The 25,676-nt window shown below is 40.0% G+C and overlaps 1 protein-coding gene across 2 annotated transcripts in view; it reads right to left on the bottom strand.

Moving 5' to 3' along the window:
• Positions 1-25,676, bottom strand: part of EDIL3 (EGF like repeats and discoidin domains 3) — a 605,475-nt gene that overhangs the window by 484,240 nt on the left and 95,559 nt on the right. The gene's annotated exons all lie outside the window — the stretch shown is intronic.

Below are 25,676 nucleotides of genomic sequence, written 5' to 3'. Positions count from 1 at the left end.
GGTATTAAACATTACTGCAATACTGATGAATCTATGATCCTGAGTCTGCTCAAAAAGCTTCTGACCAAGTTTTCGGGGCCTGTACATTTTGGATTTTAATATAGCATATTTTTCTTGGTATTCCATTCTTCAAATTTATTTGAAAGCTATATAGTTCACCCTCAACTAATTACCCATTAATGTTTTTTATTTGTTCCTGCACCCGATCGCCTACTCCTTTTAATATTTCCATAAACTCTTTTTTGTTTGGGATTTTTTTTCTAAATTCTTTATTTTGTTGTGCATGGATTATACAGGTTACATGTACGCCAGCAATGCCACAATATCTAATGCCAGGATTTCCACATACATATAGATACAAATGGCGTGGAGAAACTATGCACATTTTTTAAATTTAATACGAGTAAACAGAGTTGTGTAGGTCAGCGTGTGAGTATGAGAGAGTGTTTAGGCCTATCTAGTGACCCTGTTAATATAAGCGTGGCAGACGCTTAGTGAATGAATGGGTGAGTGAGTGTATATCTCTGAGTAGGCAGACGCTTCAATATGCTTGTGTTGCTAGGCTTCCCATCTTGGGATGGCTTATTAGACAACGTGAAAGTAACAGTAGGTAAGTTCCCAGACAGGTGTGGGTATGTCAGTCGAGATCAGCCCCCTGGTAGCCCCCTCGCTATTAAGATGACCATGTGTATTCAGGCTAGAGCCTAAAAGCGGTATCATGAGATGCAGTACAGTGTTTGTAGTTGCGGCAGGTGCCGGAGTGGCAGTCCTCTTATGTTTAGCCTGCGGTTTAACCAATGCCCTCCGTGGGCAGGATGTGGATCCTCCCAGCCTCGCTGCGCTGTATTTCCAGCCCCTCAGCTGTAAGTAATCGGCCCGAGCGTTGCGGTCCTCTCACGGCAGATGGGTAATTATAGCAGGCATTGCTGTAACGCCGGAGCAGTATCTCATGCTGTAAGCCGTGCTCTTGGGTGGGCTTGGTGGAACGTGTGTGGGAGTCAGCCTCTGTTGATCTCTGCAGCGCTGCATGTGGTGGCTTAGTGTGTCTCTGGTTCTTCCTCCACATCTTGGCTCGTTCCGGGCTCGGAGCCTGGTTTCTGAGTTGCTTCTTTGCAGGCACCTGTAGGTATTTATGTGGCCAGCGCTGGCTATGTGCCGGTGTGATAAGATCCTTGGTCTCTCGTTTGGTAGTGGCGGTTCGCCATGGGGACTCCGCCATTTTGCGTGCGGCCTCCGAACCTCGTGTAGACACTGCCACAGCTCTGTACGCCGGTGTCTTTGCACCTCCTGGGGCCCCAGGGTGCGGACCGGGATCACCCCCACGGTCCATAGGGGGGGGAACAGGGCCGGCCCTACACCGCTTTGTACTTCTAGCATGGCACTGTTAGGCGGGATAGTGGGGAAGCGGCCGTCAACCCCACCGCCCGCCCGAGTGATCCCCATCGTGGACGACAGAGAGCACCACTCCAAGGGACTAAAACCAGTCAGCAAGCCTCTCCTCGGAGCCAGGATGCCTTCTTACACTGGGCCACAGCTTCCAGGTTTCAGGTAATTATCTTTTCAGTTTTTGTGGGCTGAAAATATTAGAAGTTTCAGGAGCTTCTCTGTTATGCGACCTTGCAGCATGGCGGTCCGGCCCCGCCCCCCTTGTTTGGGATTTTTGTTGGCAAGAACCAAATAAATATCACAGCATTTGCAGATTACATTCTTCTCTACATATCTGACCCAAATAAATACCATACTATCCTTATGCACAAAATCATTTTCTTCTACCCAATCATTGGTTACCATGCCAATTTATCCAAATCTTCAGCTTTAGGCCTTGACCACATCACACCCAGTTTCTTCATGCATTAGACACCATCCAGTGGTCGGACTCTCACATAAAATATTTCGTAATCCCCAGACACACTGCTAATGTATAACAACGTAACATTTCACAACTTATTACTGGACAGTTGAGAGACTGGTGACACCCCTTTCTTAACATTTTATAAATGGATTGCCTTGTAAAATCTGTAATATTTCCAAAATGATTAGGCCAATTACAAATCCTTCCTATTCTTCTTCTGAAACATGATGTACAACTATTACATTACAGTTTTACTATCTTCCTATAGTATATGGGGATGGCAAGGGTAACCCTGAAACAGTTGCAATGACCAAAATGTTATGTAGACTTTAACATCCCTGACATTTTTTAATACAACTTAGCGGCATGATACCGTCATTGTTTATAATTGATTTTGGAACATGACACATTTAATTGTTCCCTAGAATGACAATTGTTTCCAGAAGTCCATATCTCCACTCCACATATATTTATTTAGTTACACCCGTTTGCAAGACAATGACTTGACACACTCATTAGATTATTTCGTTTGTAAACCTTCCCAACCTCGTTACTCAATTAGGTTATTATATAGCTGTATAAGAACAATCATGGATCACTCAAATCCAAAAAAGCCATATTCACAAATGGACAGCATATCTCTCCTCCCTTTCACCCAATGACAGCACTACGCAACAAATATATGACAAGCTATTTATTGTCTCATTCAAAACAATAAACTGTATTAGGAAAAATTTTACTCAAACTAATGCATCCTTAAATTAAAATTCAATATATTTAATATATGAGGAGTTTTGGAATGGAGATTTGTCTGCAGTGCTTCTGACTGGACATTTGACTGCACAATGCTCAGAACTATCATTTTTAAAATAAAAGACAATTTGATTTAGCCAAATTTAAAAAGTACATCAAGACAATACCAACGGTTGGAAAATACAAAAAGCTTTACAATAGATAATGTATTATGTGTATTATGAATATATGCATTTTTGAAACAGAGTTTACCTTTCCTAGCCACAGGTTTATCTTTTTTTTATGCAATATAGATCATATTTAAGTCCAGATTACAAAACATTCAATTGTTTCCCATCCCCCAAATATTATTGTACACTTCAAACAAGCTCAATATCATCTGCTGTGATACAAGTGTTTGCGATTTGCATAGGGTTACCAGATCCACCATGTTTTTAGGAACAAGTATGACATATACATATTGATGGGCAGCACATAAAAAGGGTTGCCCTGTAGTATGTAAAATTCAGAAGAAGGTTTATACGATTACATAATTAGGCAATGAAGAATCCTGTAGAATATGCAATATACATAATGCAGGGCAACCCTTTTCATGCATTTTAATAAGTATGATAAAATTATATGTGTCACTAAAAATATGGTGGATATGGTAACCCTAATTATGCATCTGCTGGGCAACTGACCATGCCCTTAAAAATTATGTTAAAAATGCTAAGGGGAGTAATGATGTTGAAAATTAGTACAATATATTAATATATTAATATATTAAATGATTTATAATTAATACATGTAAAATAAATGGGAAACATGTTCGAAAATAAAAAGGGAAATAAAAAAACAGGTGTTCTTAACTACAGAAGAAAATAGGTGCTTGAATATTGAAAGCCAATGCTGGTGGTAGGATGGAGAGTTAGCATATTCTAGCAATAATAAGGACAGAGATAGAAAATACTGGAGATATTGGGAATGAAAGATGGTGATGAGAGAGAAAAGAAGACAAAAATAATGTTGGAAAGAGTGGAAACAATGAGTGATTCTTGAAAAAGGAAAATACTGGGGGGTAGAGGGCAACATATAAGTAAAAGTAGAACATATTGGAGGACAGGTAGGGTGCTTATCCATTTAAAAATGAATCGAAAGAGGTTCTATTCCAGACAAATTGTTTCTTTGTCATTTGAACCAATTTGTTTAAGGGAGGGTGCAAGAAATGCACGGGTCTACTTACCACGATTTCTCTATGAAAATTATATAGCATTTATCTGGGAAGTAAGTCTTTGACACTATTATTTTTATACAATAAATATAAACACAATTGTTTACATTTTAAGATTGTTTAATTCTTTTGTTCTAACCTTGCTGCTGGAATAAGCTAGAATACCATCAACTTAATGTAAACATAACTATAAGGGGGCATCTGGAATACCTTATGTATCATGAGAATGTTATTCAGGCCAAAAGAGCGATAGGAAAAAAATTCAATTAATTTATTTTTAACAGTATGGCTACTTTAACCTAAATTTGTGATTTTGACAATTCTCTTCAATCCAGATTTTAGTGAAAAAACCTTTAGTCATGTGTGAATACACATAATAGAATGTGCAAACTATCTATAGATATATTCAGGTGAAAGTTCATTTATTTCAGTAATGCACTGTAAAAGGGGAAAATAATATATTAGATAGACGCATTACATGAAAAAAATATATATAATTCAAGCCGTGATTTGTCATAAGTGCGATGATTATGGCTTACAGCTCATGAAAACCCCAAATCCACAATCTCAGTAAATTAGAATATTGTGAAAAGGTGCAATATTCTAGGCTCACAGTGTCCCACTCTAATCAGCTAAGTAAGCCATAACACCTGCAAAGGGTTTCTGAGCCTTTAAATGGTCTCTCAGTCTGGTTCACTTGGAATCACAGTCATGGGGAAGACTGCTGACCTGCTTGCATGACTTAATCTCTGAGATATTACTAGCACATCTATATGTAAGACTATCAATATAGGAGTGCAGATAACACGTGTAACTGAAGTTGCAATTAATTAGCTTTCTGCAATTAAGACGCTGTTGGAAACAAAGTGATTTATTGGTGGACCTTGATGACTGGAGTTGAAAAACATTGTCTAGACTATATCATTGATATGCTAGTTCTGTGATTCTGTTATTTTAAAAAGGAAAACTGGGTCATTTTTGGAAAGTATACAATTTAAAAATAAAACATTGAGTATCACCTAAAACGTTTTTGTTTTTTTAATGAGATGTAATTTTTAATGTCAAATTTAAATTAACGGTTTAGTAAATGACATGATACTGGGCAAACATTGCTAATGAAGAGGAGAAATAGAAACATTGTTTCATTTCTCCTCTTCTCTGCATGGTTTCTTTATGGTGATCGCAGGTGCAAAGGGCAAAGCTTGTAACAATGATTGACAGAAAACCAAGATGGAGCAGGATAAAAAAGGTGTTGATTCCTAGATTTAACTGTATTTTTATGCCTCACTAATACATATTTTCTAAATAAAAGAGATAAACAGCATAATAATAAAAATCACTGGGTAGTGACAGATCCTGGGTAGTGACAGAAAACATTGCATTTTTTTAGGATGAATTATATTTGTTTAGTTAAATGTGCTTTAAAAAAATGTTGAAGAATTGACCACCATGTGACCACCATGCTGACGTGTCGCCTGCAGGAGAGGCTCCGTTGAAATCTGGCCTCTAAAGCTACACTTAGAAGCTTTTGATACCAACACGGCTGCGGCAGAGGAAGCAGACCCGAGGTCGGGAGTTTCAGACCCCCTGGAGGCGGTACAAGGCTTTGGAGGCTGCGGCCTACTCAGGAGAGGAGCAAGGTGGACAGCCGCCACCATGCCTCCGTTTCCAGCTGCTACACACGACTTCTTAAATCGCTTGGCGGTCCCGTTTCCCCCCCTCCCTTTGGGCTGGGGGGGGGGTCATCCCGGTCCCCACTGTGGAGAGCTTGAACTATGAGGAGCTTAAGGCGCCTGGAACACTCAAGGCCCACCTTGCAAAATGGCGGCGACTAAGGGCACTTCACCAACTGCTCCTGCACCACGGAGCCCACAAGAGCCCCAGTCCAACTATTGAACCTGGTGGAGAACCCCTAAGTGGGTCTAACGACAAATCAAGAAGGGGAGATGAGAGCAATCTACCCGGTACCAGCTCCAAGTCCCGAATACTACACCAAGACGCCATGGAGCACCCAAGATGGCAGCGTGGAAGCCAGGGCTCACAGAGAAGCACGAGCACAGCAATGTGGATTACACCCTTTACTCCTGTACCTTCCATCAACACACAGGGAGAGAGGTGAAACCAAGCCAGGCATGAAGAATGATGCCCTCCCATCTACAGGCATTGACTGAAAGAGATAAGTGTAACTGACAAGCGGTGGTACTAGATGCCAGCATGTTATAATCCTGATGCCAGCCTTGCGGGCACTGCAGAGACTAAGTTTTCTCTTAGGTTTGGCCTGTTGCCATCTCTTTATTTCTCCACTATGGACTGCATACCTGACTCAACTAGCTTTATCTTTAGAAATTGTCACCAAAGATGAGTATGCTTACTATGACCCATTCCCCCTGACAGGTAAAACGAGACTGCCTAGCTTACCACTCAAACCACACATGAGACCCACTTTTGTCTGTCAGCCATTCCTTACTACCCAGTGGTACGACTACTACAGTTAATAGCATGGTCAGCCTGCACAGCATGACTTCTCCTCATTTCTCACTTATATCACCACAGACTTGCTAACTGTCCTTTCATATTAAGACCACTCATACAGTCAGTCCAAGTAAAAGGTTTTGAAAATACTACTGATTTCACGTCTGACACCTTTATAACGCTCGTTTTAATATTTTGTACCTACGATGAATCTACACAAAAATGTGCCATTATCTATTGCCATGCAACTGTTAAATATGTATTGTTTTACTAGCTTGTACTTGCTATCGTGACAACTGAAGCCTGTTTGTAACTCGCAGAACTACAAAAATAAAGAATATTAAAAAAAAAAAATTATTTCACCTACATATCTTAGGTGGGTCTTCATCCTTAACCTAGACTTGAACTGAAGTCTAACAAGTCATGACTAAAGTTTTACATTATTATACTTTGCTAAGATTAAATTAACTCTATCTTCATGACACCTCGTATTTCAGTTGGCCCCACTCTATGATTTTTTTGAAAACCTATAAATATTTAAAGAGAAATATCGTCTCCTCTGATTTCGCCCTGCCTAGTGCAATTGGCAGCTTCTCCAGGAAATGCCAAGTCTTTCAGGTATTTGTTTTACAATAGCTCTATTATAAGATCACCACAACGTTTCATTCAAGTGTTGTTAATCTTTTTTAAAAAAAGCCCATTTAAATTATTTATTGCTTGATCAATGTGTACAACTAGTCATCAAGTGGCAACTCACTGGAGATATGAATGGAGAAAGGGTAAAGGTAACTTCTTGCATCATAAGCAATGCCGTAAGCATGGGTAGTTATGGTGATAATAGATGTTTTCACTGAGATTACACCGATGGTTAAACATCAAAACACGTCAGATATACAAAATCTTTGTATTTTTGCATTAATCTAAAAATGTCAAATGTGTTCAGCATATAAATAAACATAATTATAATTCAGCATAAATCATTCATGACAATACTCATTACTTAGTTAGCTATGCTCCAAGCAACAAACCTATATCATCTTTTGATCTTTGGTAAAAATCCATATTGATAGAAGTTAAGCATGTTACTGAAAACACTTTATTGGTATAGTTGTAGTTCATACTGATAAACTGCAGAAATCCTATTGAATTTTACACTGTATTACAGGTATATGGAGCACTGACATAAGATCACATTATTATTAGTATTATTAAAAGACTACTAGAGGCACCCAGATCACTTCATCTCACACAAGCGGTTTGGATGCAATGGCCCTTTAGTCTTAACCCTGAAATATTTCCATTGCCAAATTAAACACATCCCTAGTGACAGTCTTCCTGACAGCCAGTAGACATTCTTCACTGTAAGAACTGAGTCAGACTCGGTTCTCAAACAAATGTTGCTTCTGTGGAGCATTTGATTGGTACAGTGTGGCGAGCATTGGGAAGCATTGGATTGGCTGAGATCATTAAAAACACACCTTTAGGTAAGGGAACACTATAATGTTAGGACTACATATTTGTGTCCCTTTAACATACTATGTGTAAGAATGAAACAGCCATAATGAAAAGTATGGAATGTAGTACATATTTAAAACAATACATTAAATAGTATATTACAATGTGGAGGTTATTCAGAATGGCTTAGCAAGGACTTCGGCTCAATAACTACATAATCAAGTTAACCTATTTGCTTCAAAGGATCCTTCTGTGATAAAATAGTTGTAATATTACAATACGATTTTAATTGTGAAAACCAAAGAGGACGTTCTGCATTAATACATATCTTATCCCAAAGCAACTAAGTTCACATCTCACATCTTAAATTAATGCAGATTCAATTTCCCAGTTCATTTCCCCCTTAGGTAAACTGAATCAGCATATTCTGTTAGACAGTGCCCTAGAAAGGCCTCGAGCAACACTTAAGAGAAAGCAAGTAAAAAAAGATACAGAATGAAGGTTAGAAAATCCATTGCAAGTAAGAGTCCCTGTAGCCTTTACGCTAGCATTGCCCTTTCTACTGTTCTCAAAACTCAGTCATGTAGCAGAAACTACAGCTCTTTATTTGATGTCATGACAACTACCTGCAAGGATAATTCTGTGCTTCTGCATTGAATAAATGACCTGCTGAGCTAGCACTTTTAATACAGAGTTTTTTGCAAAGCAATTAGACACCCCTTTAATAATAGTATGCATTACTATGTTTACAAATGTATTCATTGACTCCACTTTTCCCTTGGATAAAAACTTCACTATGCACTCTCTATGCGCTCAACAAAACCATTAATCATAGTTATGCTGATCGTATAATAATTGGCTTTAATTTTGTAGTAGCCACGTTTGAATTTATACACGTACAAAAGAAAATTCCACGTCTTAAAGGGCTTTTCAGAAAATGTATTCAGAGCCAAAAATACAACATAGAATTGTGACCTAGAGCAGGGAAAGTGTATTTACACTGCACCGAACACCGTCTAATCCTTTCTAGGTCAACACTTGTGGTCCTGAATAAACTGAAGGATTACCTGCCTTCCTCAATGGCTTCCAATCTTTTAAAGTATCAATGTTCACAATCAGTTGCCGCAACCCTTTGTATTCCAAGTGTCTTATTGTTAGGAAGAAAGAGCAACTGAAACTATTATTTCTATAAAGCATGAAAGGCACAGCAGGCATAACACACTTGGACTAAAGAGCAGTTCTGCAAATAGATTGCTACTGCAGTGGTACCTAATAATCAAAATAGTGTAAATTAGCATTTATATTTTTAGGGGTGGAGCTTGACGACAGAACAGAGTAGATGCCATTCTGCTAAGCTCCGGAGAAACCTTTTTCTACATTATGCAGCATACAGATAGGCAGATTGTTGCATCATTTAAGGAAAAAGTAACCAAGAGAGGGCAAAAGAGGAGGATCAGTATAGAAAAATGTGTATAAATATATATATATATATATATATATATATATATATATATATTATTATTATTATTGCTTTTTTTTTTACTGCACTGTTTTCCATTGATTGGTCACATCTCACACTAATCTGTGAATACAATCAACAGTCAGGGGCTGTGACTTTGAATTGACATCAGTCTTCCTTTTAGTGGGTAACTCATTTGGTGTAATCACTCGTTTATGACCACTGCATAGTGATGTCCCGAACGGTTCGCTGGCGAATAGTTCCTGGCGAACATAGCGTGTTCGCGTTCGCCACGGACGGCGAACATATGCGATGTTCGGACCACCCCCTATTAGTCACCATTGAGTAAATTTTGACCCTGTACCTCACTGTCAGCAGACACATCCCAGCCAATCAGCAGCAGACCCTCCCTCTCAGACCCTCCCACCTTCTAGACAGCATACAATTTAGATTAATTCTGAAGCTGCATTCTTTTTTTTTTATTCTTTTTTTTCTGTGTTTTTATGTTTATTATACATTATCCTCCATAGCCAGTAACCTGTGTTTATTATACATTATCCCCCCATAGCCAGTAACCTGTGTTTATTATACATTTTGCTCCCATAGCCAGTAACCTGTGTTTATCATACATTATCCTCCATAGCCAGTAACCTGTGTGTATTATACATTATCCCCCCATAGCCAGTAACCTGTGTTTATTATACATTATCATCCCCATAGCCAGTAACCTGTGTTTATTGTACATTATCCTCCCATAGCAGTAACCTGTGTTTATTATACATTATCCTCCCATAGCCAGTAACCTGTGTTTATTATACATTATCCCCACATAGCCAGTAACCTGTGTTTATTATACATTATCCTCCCATACCCAGTAACCTGTGTTTATTATACATTATCCCCCCATAGCCAGTAATCTGTGCTTATTATACATTATCCTCCCATAGCCAGTAACCTGTGTTTATTATACATTATCCTCCCATAGCCAGTAACCTGTGTTTATTATACATTATCCCCCATAGCCAATAACCTGTGTTTATTATACATTATCCTCCCATAGCCAGTAACCTGTGTTTATTATACATTATCCCTCCATAGCCAGTAACCTGTGTTTATTATACATTATCCCCCATAGCCAGTAACCTGAGTTTATTATACATTATCCTCCCATAGCCAGTAACCTGTGCTTATTATACATTATCCTCCCATAGCCAGTAACCTGTGTTTATTATACATTATCCCCCCATAGCCAGTAACCTGTGTTTATTATACATTATCATCCCATAGCCAGTAACCTGTGTTTATTATACATTATCCTCCCCATAGCCAGTAACCTGTGTTTATTATACATTATCTTTTAAAAGCTTTCCTCATTTGTTGCTCGGGATGAGGAATATATCAGTTGTAGACTGAGGATTTCATTCTGCCCAATCTTTTAAAAATATGCACAGGAGTGTCAGTGTTGAAGGAGACCAAAACTGCCCCTATTCTAAATGAAAGACCCGAGACAGAGATACAACCCAATCTTGGGAGTAGTGTTCTGATGTAGAAGATGAATTTAGCCATAGTCAGAGGGATTCAGTGAGAATAGTGGTGAAATGTGTGTGGCATGACTGAGTGTGGGTAAGTAAGAGTCAAGTATTTTAACTGGCCACTAGTTCTAGGTGGGATAAAGTGGTATAGCAGATGGATGAGTAGTTTGGTTCGTTTTAGAGGTTTGTAGAGAAAGTATATAGTGATCATGATTTTTAGCAATATTTTTAAGGTGGTCTCAAACAAACATAAAATGCTATATAAAATTTGTGGGAATATTGAATAGTCGTGTACAGTAAATCAGAGAGGGCTCAGAATATCGAACCATCGATCGATAACCTGGATGAAGTAGGGGGTCTATCTGTTTTATTAAATACGCGGTAATATGCATTTAATGGGATAGGGCGTTAGGAAAGGTTTGTGATTGGGATAAGTGGTTGTGGCTGTATTTACCTTATCATGGGTCCGACCTGGCTCCTAAGCTTGAGCCGCGCGTGGCTGGATCACTCCTGCCTCCACACGAGCCGCATGCGGCTTGATCTCCTCTTCTGACTTAGCTGCGTGCACTGACCGCAGTGATCGGTCACGTGGCCCGCCTGGCACTAGGAGCACGGCTCGAGTCACGAGCTCGCTCTTAAAGGGGCAGTGGGAGTCAAAAGTTGATTCAGGCTCCCATTGGCCCACGTCATTCCAGCACCCCCACACACGAATGTTTTGGGGGCACAATAGCTTGCATAAAAAAAAAACAAAAAACTTTTTTGACTGTGAAATAATAGCAGTCAGTTTCCTTCACATGTGTGCATTTCAGGGCCTGCCAGGGCACAGTGTCACACCAGTGCAACTCATATCTGGTGTAACAGTAGTGTACATTTAAAAAAAAAAATATAGGGGGCTTGTTGTCACCTTTCGGGGACCCTTGGTGTTGTACGTGGCTGGGTGGAGGAAGAGACCTTCAATGACATCAGTGAGGACAAGGAACGGGACATGGCTAGCTTGGTTTCCAACCTTGTGCAAATGGGGAGTTTGCGGTTGTGCAGATGGACTGTTTGCGGTTGTTTGTGGTGCGTTAAACGGGGAGTTTGGTCTGTCACTGTGAAGCGGGTGTAACCCTTACACTACCTGATCGATACAACATCATACCTGATGTTTTAAAGCACATTATTCCAAACAATTTAGGAATGTTAGGTGATTTATGCCATTTATGGATTAAAACCAGACTCTGCATCAACTATGTAATTTTCCATGGGAGTTTTGCCATGGATCCCCCTCCGGCATGCCACAGTCCAGGTGTTAATCCCCTTGAAACAACTTTTCCATCACTATTGTGGCCAGAAAGAGTCCCTGTGGGTTTTAAAATTCGCCTGCCTATTGAAGTCTATGGCGGTTCGCCCGTTCGCGAACATTTGCGGAAGTTCGTGTTTGCCGTTTGCGAACGGAAAAATTTATGTTCGCGACATCACTACCACTGCAGCCTTTCTCATAATTTTTACTCTATTTACTACTCTTCTTGTATATACACACTCTACTTGTAGGTAGGTGTGTGCTTTCTTGTTTCTGGACCAAGACATTTCAGTGCTTTCGCTTGTTGTATTAATATCCATTATAATTATTATTATAAAGGCTTTAATTCATTTTTCAGTTTCCATTGTTAACATGATGGACTTTTTGACACAAACACAAATAGTAATAGTCATTAGAACCATCTAGTTGCCTCCTCACATGTATTATTTCAATGGCTTATTCACTGAATCCACATCTTTTTTTTTTTTTATTTTTTTTTTTGGTTTGTGCATAGATTATACATGTTACATTCAAGCTAGCAATGCCACAACAGCTGTTGCCAGAGATTCGACATACATTTAAAGACAACTGTATGGCATGAAGAACCGTGCACATTTTTAAAGTGTTAATGAGTAAACAATAGTGTGGTGTATACACACTTTTTTTAAAGGTAAAAGGATAGAAAAACACAAAGTGATATGGTGCCAGAGCACTAGTGCCAGAAAGAATTCTAGCCTATGCCCGTAACACAGCACTGCCTATTCGGTGTATTTTTACTGGGCCAGTCTCTGAGTGTTATCCCACCAGCCTCTAGCTTTAATCCAGTCCATACGAGAGGTGTCACATGTCTGGTCACAGGTACTGACCCGATTGTAGTCACGGTAGCCATCACGAGATTGCAGATTTCCATGCTGGGTATGTGGCTGCCGGTTGTGTGGATCTCGTCTGGGGAACAGCTCCCATTTGGACTGAGGGCCTAGGTAAGTGCTATTTGCTTTTTTTAGCCCACCATTCTGGCGTTCGGTAGGTCAGGCTGTGCTTCACGTGTAGCAAGCAAGTGGTCTCTTCGGCTCAGGGTTGTGAAAGGAACCAGTGCCCTTAGTCCGGGAATCCCCCTTCTCTGAGCATTGAGATCCTGGAACCCCATGACTTCTGGGTAGCGGTCTTCCCCACTGGTATGCGGACTGCAGTGTGGAGGAATCTCCAGTTGGGTCCCCAGCCCAGAAGAGGAATAGATAACAGCCGCTTTTTACAGGTGATCATCATCTCGGGAGGGGTGGGTGTGGGTCTCCGCTTGGCGAGACGGTCCTAGAAGGCCTGGCAGATTGCCTCGAACCTGGCATCGAAGGCCTCTCTCCATCTCTGGCCCATCAGGCTTGTTTGGCTGTGCTGGAATTTCAAGGTGGTGGCCATCTTGGCGGAGCTGCGTGGCTTTCAAGTTTCCTCCTTTCAGGTTATTGGAGCAGACTTAGCGGACCCAGTGGGATCCGGGATAACCCCCACCGGTCCAAAGGGGGGGATAACAGTGTTACGCGTCTCCCAGTAGGAGATCGGCTGCATCTCACCACTGGTGGCCCACCAGATTCAGTAGGCCTCCGAAGCCCTACCCGTGGCCCATCTGATTCGGGCACATCAAGGTCTGCTTGGATGTGGAGTGTCAGCGTTAGGGTTAAAAAGCTTGTTTTCTTGCAAATTCTGCGCTGTTTTGGTGTGTTTGTGGCTCAGATCATTAGGAGCTACAGGCAAAAACGTCCGGTCACCCCCCCACTGAACCCACATCTTGAAAAGATTAAAAGGTAAGTGCTTTTTCAATACCCTCATTTTGCCTGAAAGTATGAAACTGACACAACACCTAGAAGACTCATCACCAAAAGGTGAAGAAGATGGAAGCACAGAGGAGTTAGAACTTAAAAACATTTCTTTCTTCAGGTATCATAATCCAGTGGACATGTGATATGGGGAGATTTGCAAAACCCGTAGAGACTCCAAAAATGGCAAGTTAACTTGAAAAATGTAATACAGAATCTGTAAATGGATCACTAAGATAACAGATTAAACATCACTGCACAAGCAGTTTTTTTTTTAATTTGCAATAAAAGCACTCAACTTAGATATCTCATAGACAATTTTCAAACAAACAAAGAACGAAGGCAGACAATCATGCTAAACATTTTAATTTAATCATTTCAACTGCACATATGAACTACAAGTACCGTATAATGCATGGGTTTTCATTTTTACTCTATTGTTGAGTATATTTTAATGTTCTTTTTGGCAAGTATGCTGACATAGTGTGCACAATCAGATTGTTATAATAGGAAATTACTCTAGCGAAACATACAATAATATACTTACATATAGGGTGAATGTCCAAATGAAACCTATCATGAAATAAATCAAATCAAGTTCGGCCTTGAAATGTATTTATTTTTTCAGTTAAATACCAAATTTAAATTTATGATTTCGAAAAAAAGAGCACATGAAAGAAACGGAAAGCTTTCTGAACATATAGTGTAAATTCAGTGCAGTTGGTAAGAAAAGAAAGATGTATAAACAAGACAACTACTAAGAGAAGAAAATGCAGACTGCAAACCGTTCTTTTTAGTTAATTTTAGCAGTTTTATTTGCATTTGAAACCTTTTGTTTCCAAAGACATGAAAGAAGTAATTAAAAGGTTGAAACAAAAATGAATGCTTTCTGCATGGAAATATTATGATAGCCTAAATCGTATATTTGAAGAATGTCATGAATTTAAATAATCCTTTCCAATTGCATATATTGAATGTCGGGATAGAACAGCCAGGTTACAGAGTGCAACAAAACAAACATACCAAACATAAAAATGAGGAACTTCGTAAAAAGGTTTTACGGACAGCTGAGATAAAGATTAACCTGAAAGAACTGTGATAGATACAGAAATGTGTTATCAACGTACAGGACCTGCACAAGATCCTACATATACCATGCCATCAGTGAAACATGCAACTGACTTGGAGAGGCAGGGCTGAAACTGACTCATGTCTGTAATGTGCAAGGTCAAATTAAAATCGAGGCTCAAAATAAAAAAAAAGAAAGAAAGAAAGAAAGATAATTCACCACCAACAGCCAATGAGTTTTAGTTTGCCAAAAAGTGGAATGTCCGACTGGCCAAAGAAATCCCACAAGCTGATTTGGACTGAGCATGTGTTTCTGTTTCCGAATGCTGACACGGATACCTGAAACAAGTTTACTCTATAAATGAGGTGGTGTGATGTTATTCTACTACTACAGAAATCCAGAAGAATGTTTACATTGCAGTACTAAGACAGCCTCTAGTCTACCAGACAGCCATTAGAGGTACTTCCTGCTTGCTAGGTGACTTTTTGGTCACCTAACTCACACTTGACATTCTTACGGTCTGCATGAGGACATACAACATCAGTTAAATCCCCATAGAAAAACATTGAGTCAATGCTATACTATGGGGAGGGCCTAATGTGCTTGCAGAGCTCGCCACACATGTACTTTAATCCCTGTCGGATGACTTTGGACCGCCAATACAGTGAAAGGAAGATCGGCGCTGGAATCGGGTAAGTGTCACATTGGGTTGTTAACGCTTGCAGTGCAGAGAGGAGGAGGCATGAGTTTAAGCATGCGTGGGATAGGCATAAGGCCATCCTAACTATAAGATAAGGCCAGGGACTAATGAAAGTATTTAGAAAATTGGGCAGACTAGATGGGCCGAATGGTTCTTTTCTGCCGTCACATTCTATGTTTCTATGTTTCTATGGGGAGGCAGAGGGAACTAAATTGCTTGGAATGTAGCTTTGTATTCCTAACTCCTTTAATAATTAAAGCTGCAAAGGTTGTAGCTTGAGATCAATAAAATGGTTAAATTTTTCAAACTTAAAATGTATTTGTTTCTTTTTTTTTGTTTAATATCTATTTCAGAGTTAACATATATGTCAAAAAAACAACAAGCTTGTATGTTATTTATTTAAAAAAGTAAAACTTATAATATGCTTGTAGGCAAGCAGGTAGGTAGAATTAAGAAACAATAAGCTTTCCTTGGGTTGAGCTTTTCTTTTCAGACAGCTGAGCTAACAAACAGACTTTCACCTTTCTATGAGCATTCTCTCACATCCCTCGTATGTGTCAACGTACCACACAAACAACGGATAAAGGGTTTCATCAGAACAATGTTCTCATGATTTATACATTGCCTGAAAAAGCACAAGGATTCTACTGATTTGTTAGATCTGTTGATTTATTTGATTTATATGCTATGAATGCCTCTCTTATCAGGGGGCACACTGATTAAAAAAGGTGATATTGATTTTCCTGATGATTATTTTGTTTTTGAAATTATATGTATACATTATGGTAGCTATTAATTCCAAGTACTGCATTTTTTCCATCATTACTAAAAATGTGAAATGACTGAAGAATCCAAAAAACTCCTAGTTTAAAGCGGCACTGTCATGCCGAATCCCGTTTTTTTTAACCCCCCTCCCGCCTCCAATACATCCAATTGACCCACTAGTCACCCCCAAATACCCCTAAGCCCCCCAGATTACCTCTTTTTAAATCTGTATCTTCTGCCCCAATCTATATTCAGGGCGCTGCCATCTTTGTGTGGGTAGGTGAAGTCCCTGAGGGACACGTCATCAGTCCACACTAGACAGACTGTAAGATTCCCGCACATGCCCATTGAAACACCTGGACATGCGAACGGGAATTTCATCTATTCATTCATTCATCAGACAGACGAATGAATGAATAGAAAAAAATCAGACGAACAAACTAACACTGAGTATCAGTGTTCGTTTGTTCGTTCAGTTTGTTACAAGGAGGGAGCTACCGGCACGCAGCTCCCTCCTTGTAATATGTAAAGATAGAAGCGGCGGGGAGCAGTGCTCCCCGCCACTTCATAAGCCCCCCATGTCCCACCTCACTCTATGGGAGTCAATTTGACCCCCATAATAGCACAAGGGAGATAAAATGTCCCAAATGCCCCTACTCGCTATACCGCGAGTAGGAGCATGTCTACTAAACAGGTAATTTTTTTTACAGGTTAGTTATTTTATTCCCCCCTCACTATTTTTAGGGTGAGGGGGTAGGTAGGGGATAGTTTGTTTTGGGTGGGGGGGGGTGACTAGGGGCTTGGGACCCCTAGTCACCTTACTTGGGGGGTGTGTTTCATTTAGGGCCCCCACCCCCCGCTCAGGGGTGGGGGCTGGGGGGTAGGACAGTAGGTCCCCCCCATCTTTATGTAGGGCCCCCACCCACTGCTCAGGGGTGGGGGCCAGGGGGGAGGACAGTAGGTCCCCCCTTATTGTTTTATTAGGGCCCCCACCCACCGCTCAGGGGTGGGGGCCGGGGGGAGGACAGTAGGTCCCCCCCTATATTTATTTAGGGCCCCCACCCACCGCTCAGGGGTGGGGGCCGGGGGGAGGACAGTATGTCTCCCCCCTATTTTTATTTAGGGCCCCCACCCACCACTCAGGGGTGGGGGCCGGGGGGAGGACAGTAGGTCCCCCCTTATTGTTTTATTAGGGCCCCCACCCACCGTGCAGGGGTGGGGGCCAGGGGGGAGTACAGTAGGACCCCCCCCCTTATTGTTTTATTTGTTCCCCCACCCACCGCGCAGGGGTGGGGGCCAGGGAAGGGAGGACAGTAGGTCCCCCATCTTTATTTAGGGCCCCCACCCACCGCGCAGGGGTGGGGGCAGGACACCAGCCGTGCGGGGGGGGGGGGGGTATTAGGTTTTTTGTTTTTTTACAGTGAGCAGCTATAGGCTGCTCACTGCTTACTACACATGCCCCTACTCGCGATATAGCGAGTAGGGGCATATTATTTACTAATACTAAGTAATCTTTACTTAGTATTAGTAAATTTGGCTGAAAGACCAATTTAGGTCTTTCAGCCTTTTAGTAGATAGCTCCCTGATACCGTGGAAATTAGGGAGTTATCTACTAAGCAGCTCCAAGATGCAGCTGCGGCAATGAATAGGATCGGAGTTTCATTCATTAGAATGAAATTCCGATACGAACAAAGTGCCGAATTGCGTTCTAAAAGAAACGAACATACTGTTCTCATTCAGTTAGAACGCAATTCGGCAGTTTCGTCTAAAATGACAGGAAGCATCGTGGGAACACAGAGGAAAGGTAAGGATTATGGGAAAATTGCTCTGACCAGCGGAAATGAAGCACACTTTGCGCGTCCGCTGGTCAGAGCTGGTCAAGTGGAGGAATCCTCCATAAGGCAAAGAGTCCCTACTTTGTCTTATGATTTTAAAGAAAACTAAAGAAGACAGGAAGAAAAGAATAACAGATCCCGAGAGAGGGGGAGAAGAGGAAGAGATTGAGGAAAGGTAAGTTCGGCATGACAGTGCCGCTTTAAACTTGATGTTGCATGAAATAAAATAAATAAATAACGATATAGACTATAGATATCTCACCAGAAAAATCAATTCAATTGCAGTGTCCTTGCAGAACATTTATGGAACTGGTTACCTCCCTGTGAACTATTACAAATTTCTATTTCATGGTATCCTTCAAATGAAAACTATAATTCATAGTGGATGATCAATACCTACATCATAAACTAGATGAAGTAAGACCAAATCATGGTGGACTAGGATATAAATATTTCATGATTGTAGTGGGTAATATATTTTTGAAATTCACCTTGTATCAAAAAGTTTGGATGAGTGAATGATTTAGTGCTTAAAGGAACACTATAGGGTCAGGAACACAAAGATGTATTCCTGACGTTATAGTGCTAAACCCACCATTTAGATGGCTTGCTACCCTTAGCCCCCTTAAAAGCAATTACAACTCACCATATTTCCCTCATGGGTAAAGCATTGGATTGGCTAAAATTGGCAAGGGGCCAGGCCAAACACCACTTTGGCCAATCAGCACCTCCTCATAGAGATGCATTGATTGAATGCATCTCTATGAGGAAAATTCAGCATTCCTATGCAGTGCGTGGAGACGCTGAACAGCAGTGCTGCCTACTGTGCAGTACTGAGCCATGAAGCACCTCCAGTGGCCATCTGAGGAGTGGCCACTTGGAGATGTCCCTAGGGGCAATTTAAACACTGCCTTTTCACTAAAAAGGCAGTGTTTGCATGAAAATGCCTGAAAGCGATGATGATACTCACAAGAACAACTACACTAAGCTATAGTTGTTCTGGTGACTACGGTGTCCCTTTAACTACATATATTATAGTGGCTGTTTTCTATGCTTGAAATTTAAAGGGTTTTACCAACTATGATCATTCAAGTCTGTGGATTATAATCTTACTAAGGATCAACAAGCAGTTCTATTGCTACAACTGGGAGGCAAAATCCGGATTAAGTAATTGTTATTAGTACTACTCACAAAGTAACTTTGCAGATGGTTAAAAACACCTATTTTGTGTTTTTCAGATGTGAAAATAGTGTTTCAAAATTCAGAAGTCTTTTAACCAACCTTACGTTGTTATTCTGAATAAAACAATTTTTTGAGCTATAAATCCACACTAAGCATTTAGAAGCTGCCTATCTGTTTCTACCAACCATTTCTTTTCAATTCTTTATTTTTGGTATGCAAATAGGTACAGCAGTGCCTGTATCGCCACAACAGCGTCAGCAGGCTCGTTTTACTCAGTCATAGTAGAACAATAATGTGGCATGGTAGGTATGCATACATTTTTTTATATATATAGGAAAAATTATGATTATAACGAAAACAAGCTTTGATCAATATGGCTTTAACTAAGGTAGTGTAGCTCGCTTGAGGTGATGTTTTTGTCGCTGCTAATGTCAGACATATAAAGATCTATAAGTCACATAAGTAAAAGTAATTGCTGGCATAAAACAGGTTAAACAATGAAAAACTTCGCTTTACTGGCGTTAACCTGGCATACTGTAATCTCTCGCTGTATTACTGTTATCGCTCGCTTTAATAATACACGTATTATGCATGGTATACGCTTGTACATGTAAGTTAAACAAATAGCAATTAGCAAATAGCAATTATCGTCTAAACATGTTGGCTAGTCATAAGCTTAGTTTAGTTAGGACCACTGGAGCTTAGCACATCTTTGCCATATAACATAGGTTAACAATTATGCTGTAGATGTATATTGCAAGGGATATTGGATTTTAGGCGGCTAGATGTTAAAACTGCAGTCCCTTGTAAAGGCTGTAGGCTGTAGTTGTCTCTGAGTAGGCAGATAAGATGGAGTACCTAAACAGGGAGACCCAGTAGTCCTGCTTCATTATATGTGCTTTGCAAGCGTGCGTTTGACGGTTATCGTGGGGTCAAGCTAGAGCTGGCTTGGGTCCAGGCTGGCAGGGTAGGTTATTGCTGGATGGGTACAGGGTGGGTGGCTTGATGTTCCGGTCCCCGTGGGGCAGGTTATGCCAAGGTCTGCTCACACCTGTGGGATTGCTTGTCATATTGTCCTCCATAGGATCTCTTCACCCTATTGCCCCCCTGCGTGATGCCCCTGGCTTGTACCTTCATTTGCTCAGTGCAGTCTGCCAGCATAGTCCTGGGGCAGTCTGTCATGGTTGTTGCGCCGGCTGTTCGTGCACATGGCTGTCGTGCGGCGGCCATCTTGAGAAGCGCCATGCGGTGGTCACCTCGCGCCCGGGTGGGTACTTGAGCCTGGTTTGGCGAGCTGTTCAGCACCCTTACGGACCGGGATGACCCCCCCGGTCCAGGGGGGGGGGAGGGCGCCGGACACCAGCCGGAGACCCGGGCGAGCGGCCGTCTCGTCCCGGCTCAAGCTCCTCACGCCTTGGGCCAGCTTCGGGTAACGGATCGCTTCATGAAGGGTATCCCCTCGTACCTCAGGATCTGGGGACCGGGTGAGTGTCGTTGCGGGCGATTGTGAAGATTTTTTCCTCCAGTTTGTGCCGTTTTCCCGGTCCCAAGGCGGGAGCTCAGACAAAGCGTGTCTGATCCCGTCGGCGGTCCGGCCCCGCCCCTACCAACCATTTCTATGTAAAAGCTGAAATGGCAAATGCAGCCCTCTGTTTTAATATAAAATAAAATAAAAATAAATATAGATAATATAAACCCAAAATATTGTTGTGCATCCATACAGGTCCATATAAAATCTGCACGACCTTCACATGGAAAAACTAAGAGATTGCTCAACCCAATAGAATATCAAAGATCATTTGAATAAAAATATAAGGCTTGGCAAGTGTCCTTAATGTACAATGTATGTTGAAGGTGAAGGGTTATTTTGCTAAGTGAAGCATAAATTATAACACATGAAGTTAAGGAAATACATGTAAATGAATAAAATGAATACACTCTTTAAGCATGTACACATATGCATATGCATACAAAATAAGAACAGCAGGAGACAAACATATGGTATGCTGGAGGTAACACATTCCATCTTATGGTGACACGGCAGGAAGTCACTATTATAAAAATAGTTAATTCAGTTCTATTAACAATCTAAAAAAATATATATATTTTTCAATTAAACCTATGCCCGTGTATGGACATTTTTAACTCTTACAATATATTTAAAGTAAATTTGAATGCTTAATTGAATTGCCCTTGATGTAAATAAGATAACTGTTTGTAGTACACAGGTTATTGATAAATATGGCAAATTCACTTCAGTTATCTGCCCTACAAAATGCAAACAGATTGGTGAATTGGGAATGAAAATATATAGAGTGTTTTAATGGAACACACTAAACCTCCCCAGGAAATCAGGGCTTTCTTGTTTGCACTAGAATATATCTGATTTATTTTTTACCACCTACATACTTAGATAATCAACCAATCAGTCAGTAAATTAACAATCATGACATAATTACACTTATAGGTTTGAAATGGATACTAAACTGTAACTCCTATATATATATATATACATATATATATATATATATGATCTTAAACATTCACAATTTACAATATGATATCTATCAAATGACATTGTTACAGATATGCAACAATCAATAAGGACATTGAAGAAATGTTTTTTTTTTACCATGGATATAGCTAACATAATTAAATTACTCTTTGTTCCTCTCCAAATTTATACCCAGGAAGAATGTGGTAATGATTTGATCAGAAAGATGACCCCTGCATCTTTAATTTAATGTAAGAAGTAAAGCGTATGATGATATGGTCGAATGACTTCAATTAAGTTTTTTACTACCATTTTCTGTCTACGTTGTCCCTTGAGACACTAACAAGATCAGACATGAAACTTGCAAAGTGTCAACATTTGCAAACACATTGTTCAGTGTAAATTTTTCAATGTTCTCCAAATATTGCATATTGTGAAATCAATTCCAATTGTTAGCAAACTAAACTAAAATAATAATATTTTTTGATGGTGCTTTTAATTGTTTTGGAATCTCAAAAAGAAAATTATTATGCCCATATTTTTTATAATTAATTTTCATTTTCTATAGTTTTATCAATAAAAACCACAACCAAAAGTAGGGTCAAAATATATTTAAGATTTGAGCCCAAAAGAAACTTGGTGACCCAAATGCCACTGCTGGCACCTTCCAAACTCCACCCCTTAACATCTGCAAGACACGCATCTTATGAATACATAAAGAAACACACTCAAACTTAAATACTCAAAGACACACACATACATACATTTACAGATGCATACATAAAGCCATGGATACACAAAAACTCACAGAAACATAGACATGCACACACAGGAACACATATATACACACTAAAGTATAGACAAGTGCAGACAAGCAAACAAATAGACTGTCTTGCACTTACACATAAAGGCACATACACATACACAGACACACACATGCAGAGACACGCACAAACACACATACATTATTTAAAAGGGACTTGGTTTATGTGTCTTATCAGGTTTACATGGCTCTGATAATGTGTGGGATGCCAGCTGTGGCCAGTTAACAATTTCATTATGAGCCTCAATCTATGCTTTAGGTAGCACTAGCAGACTTGTTAGTTTTAAGATGCGCCTCCTGCATGGCCAGTCTCCTGCGCTGGGATAGAGGCACTGGGAAATTACATCATATTCTGTATCTCTCTATTTAAACTTGCTGCCTGAATGAGCCCTAAATGTGTTTGAACCCACAGGCCGCCTGAAGGGCAAACTTACTAGCTGTATACTGCTCTGTGCTGCTGCCCCTACCAGAACTGACCCTACCAGATCTACCACAGAGCAAGCTGGGCAGGGAGAGCTGCATACAATTAGTGCGATGCCAAAGAGATTTGGGGCTAAAGAGCCCCACATTTAGAGTTGAACCCCACCCCACTAGCAACGGGCCTGCTCGATGTTCAGGCTTAAGTGGTTTAGAATAAAAGCAAGGAGGTTTTTTTTACAACGGAAAAGGAGAATGATGGTGGTTTACTCACTGAATTAATTGTGAACAAAATGCTAAAATAAATGTATGTCTTCAGGAACCCTTAGTTCCCCAAGGTTTTCTGTCCTCTCACTGCTATCTAACAAACATGCCGGCATAGCTTCAGGTGGTTTGAGTATCTCTGCGGGGCTAAATTTATAAAGGACTTATATGTGCATTGGGAGAAACTGTTTGAATCCTGGTCAGATCAAAATCACCAGTAAGAGTCTTTGGGCAAGAAACTTAACAATAACATATGCACCTAGCTTAGTTTGTAAGCTCTTTTGAGCAGGACCTTTTTACCTCTAAATATCCCCTTTAAGTAATTGTAAAGCCTGCAGAATTTATATATATATACAATATCAAAAATGATTTACTAAAGGGACAAAGAAATGATGGTGCAATCTACTGTGTTACAGTAATTCCACACCATCCATACATTAATAACAATTTCTATATTGTAATGATAATTAATAACAAAAACACAATTTATTTCAAGTGCAATATATTGACTGCATGACCAATCTCCTGCATTACAAAAATGTTTATCCAAGTAAAACACATCAAAATAGACAATAAACGTAAAATATTATGTAACATTATTTCATCATTTTAGTCTGGATTCAGAGATAGGTTTGCTAAATGCTTGCTGATGAATGCAATCCATTCTCCATGAAACGTTGTGTATATTCTTAATGCTGATGTTGGAGATACTGAATAAATGTTTTCTTCCTCATCAATAGGTTGGTTCTCTTATCTCTCTGTATAAAACCCATCTTCTGTGGAATGTTTTGACTTGCTTCTCCTAAAGCCGATCCATTTTTACCGCACTTGATCTCATAATACTCTATTAAAGTCTAATGCAGGATTTTGAGATATATACCTTAGATAGAAAAATACAGAGAGAAATCTCGTCTCTCTCCTTGCTCAAAACCTTGTGTGCTTCCACTTTGCAGCTCTTATTGTCCCTGTGCATAGAATACCATAACCATCATAACTGTCTAATAAAAACCACAATAAAACCCTCAATCCTAACCATGTGTAATATCCTATACAAACGTATTCATAAGGAACTAACATTCCAATCTTAGGGTATCATTATGGTCCAGTGCATGATATGCAATGATTCAGTTATCTGTTGGAGAGCTACTGCTTCCATAATTTATTAACCTGAAATTGCTATATGTTAAATAAATGCTAGATGTTATAAAGCTACTTAACAAGTATCAAAGTTGATGTTCTATGGAAAGTAGGCTAAGAATGTCACGCTTGTTCATTCCAGTCGTGTGTATATATATCACAGGATTTCACTTTTTCAGAGTTCTGCTCTAGGTGAAGAAGGGTAGCATAATTTACAGTGCACAGGTCTATGCTAGAATCCACTGTTAAACTAGCAAAACAGGTCTCCTGAAAACTAGATAGGAAGGTTTTGGAAATGCAGTGGGACCTCGGTTTACGAATTTAATGCGTTCTCCGAGACGTTTCTTGTTGCGAAAAATTTGTAAACCGAAATGCGGTTTCCCATAGGAATGCATTAAAAAAAAACAATTAATCCGTTCTGGAGGTCAGAAAAAAGTCAAAATGAGCTGGCATGGAAACCAACCCACAATGCAGAACACACTATAAATGGCATGCAAACTACAAAGCTCAGCTCCCTACGTTTCCACTGCTTGAGAAATGCACGAAAAAGTCCCAAAACAACTACAAACAATTTCCAGAATGGCTCCAAAACTCGATGCAAAAGCCTCTCCAACACCTCCCCACTCTACGCCACGTGCTACCCACAGGCTCCAGCATGCAGGGAGCGGTGCTATAAACCTCCTAGGTGCAGTGCATCCTGGGTAAACTTGCTTTGTATTGTGAAAAAAAATTGTAAACCGAGGCATTATTTTCAATGGATTTTCATTTGTAAACCGAAAATTATGTTAACTGAGGCATTTGTAAACCGAGGTCCCACTGTACAAAGCTCATAAGCTTCTGTGGACCCATTGTCTTACTTACTATCTATATAGTAGAATAGAGACATGGAAGGACATGCAACCAGTTGGCTGGTTTTGCATTATCATGGCACTTTGATAGTGTCAACATTTTAATTGACATATCAATTTTTCGTGAAATAATATGGCGAGAGGAAGCAGTAATAAGAACAATTAGTTTTTTTTTCTAATATATATTCTAATCTGTTTTCAGAGGTCATTGCTCCTCCATACACCAGGATAGTATAGGAACTAAATTTAAACAATGAAGTAGAAGCTGAAGGGTGGTTGCAGTGAAAGGATACTTGGAATGTTATTTTCTGCGATC

The sequence above is a fragment of the Pelobates fuscus genome, chromosome 5, assembly GCF_036172605.1.
Source record: "Pelobates fuscus isolate aPelFus1 chromosome 5, aPelFus1.pri, whole genome shotgun sequence".
Taxonomy (NCBI): domain Eukaryota; kingdom Metazoa; phylum Chordata; class Amphibia; order Anura; family Pelobatidae; genus Pelobates; species Pelobates fuscus.
Note: the sequence above shows the minus strand (reverse complement) of the source record. Positions and strands in the feature narration are given on the sequence as shown.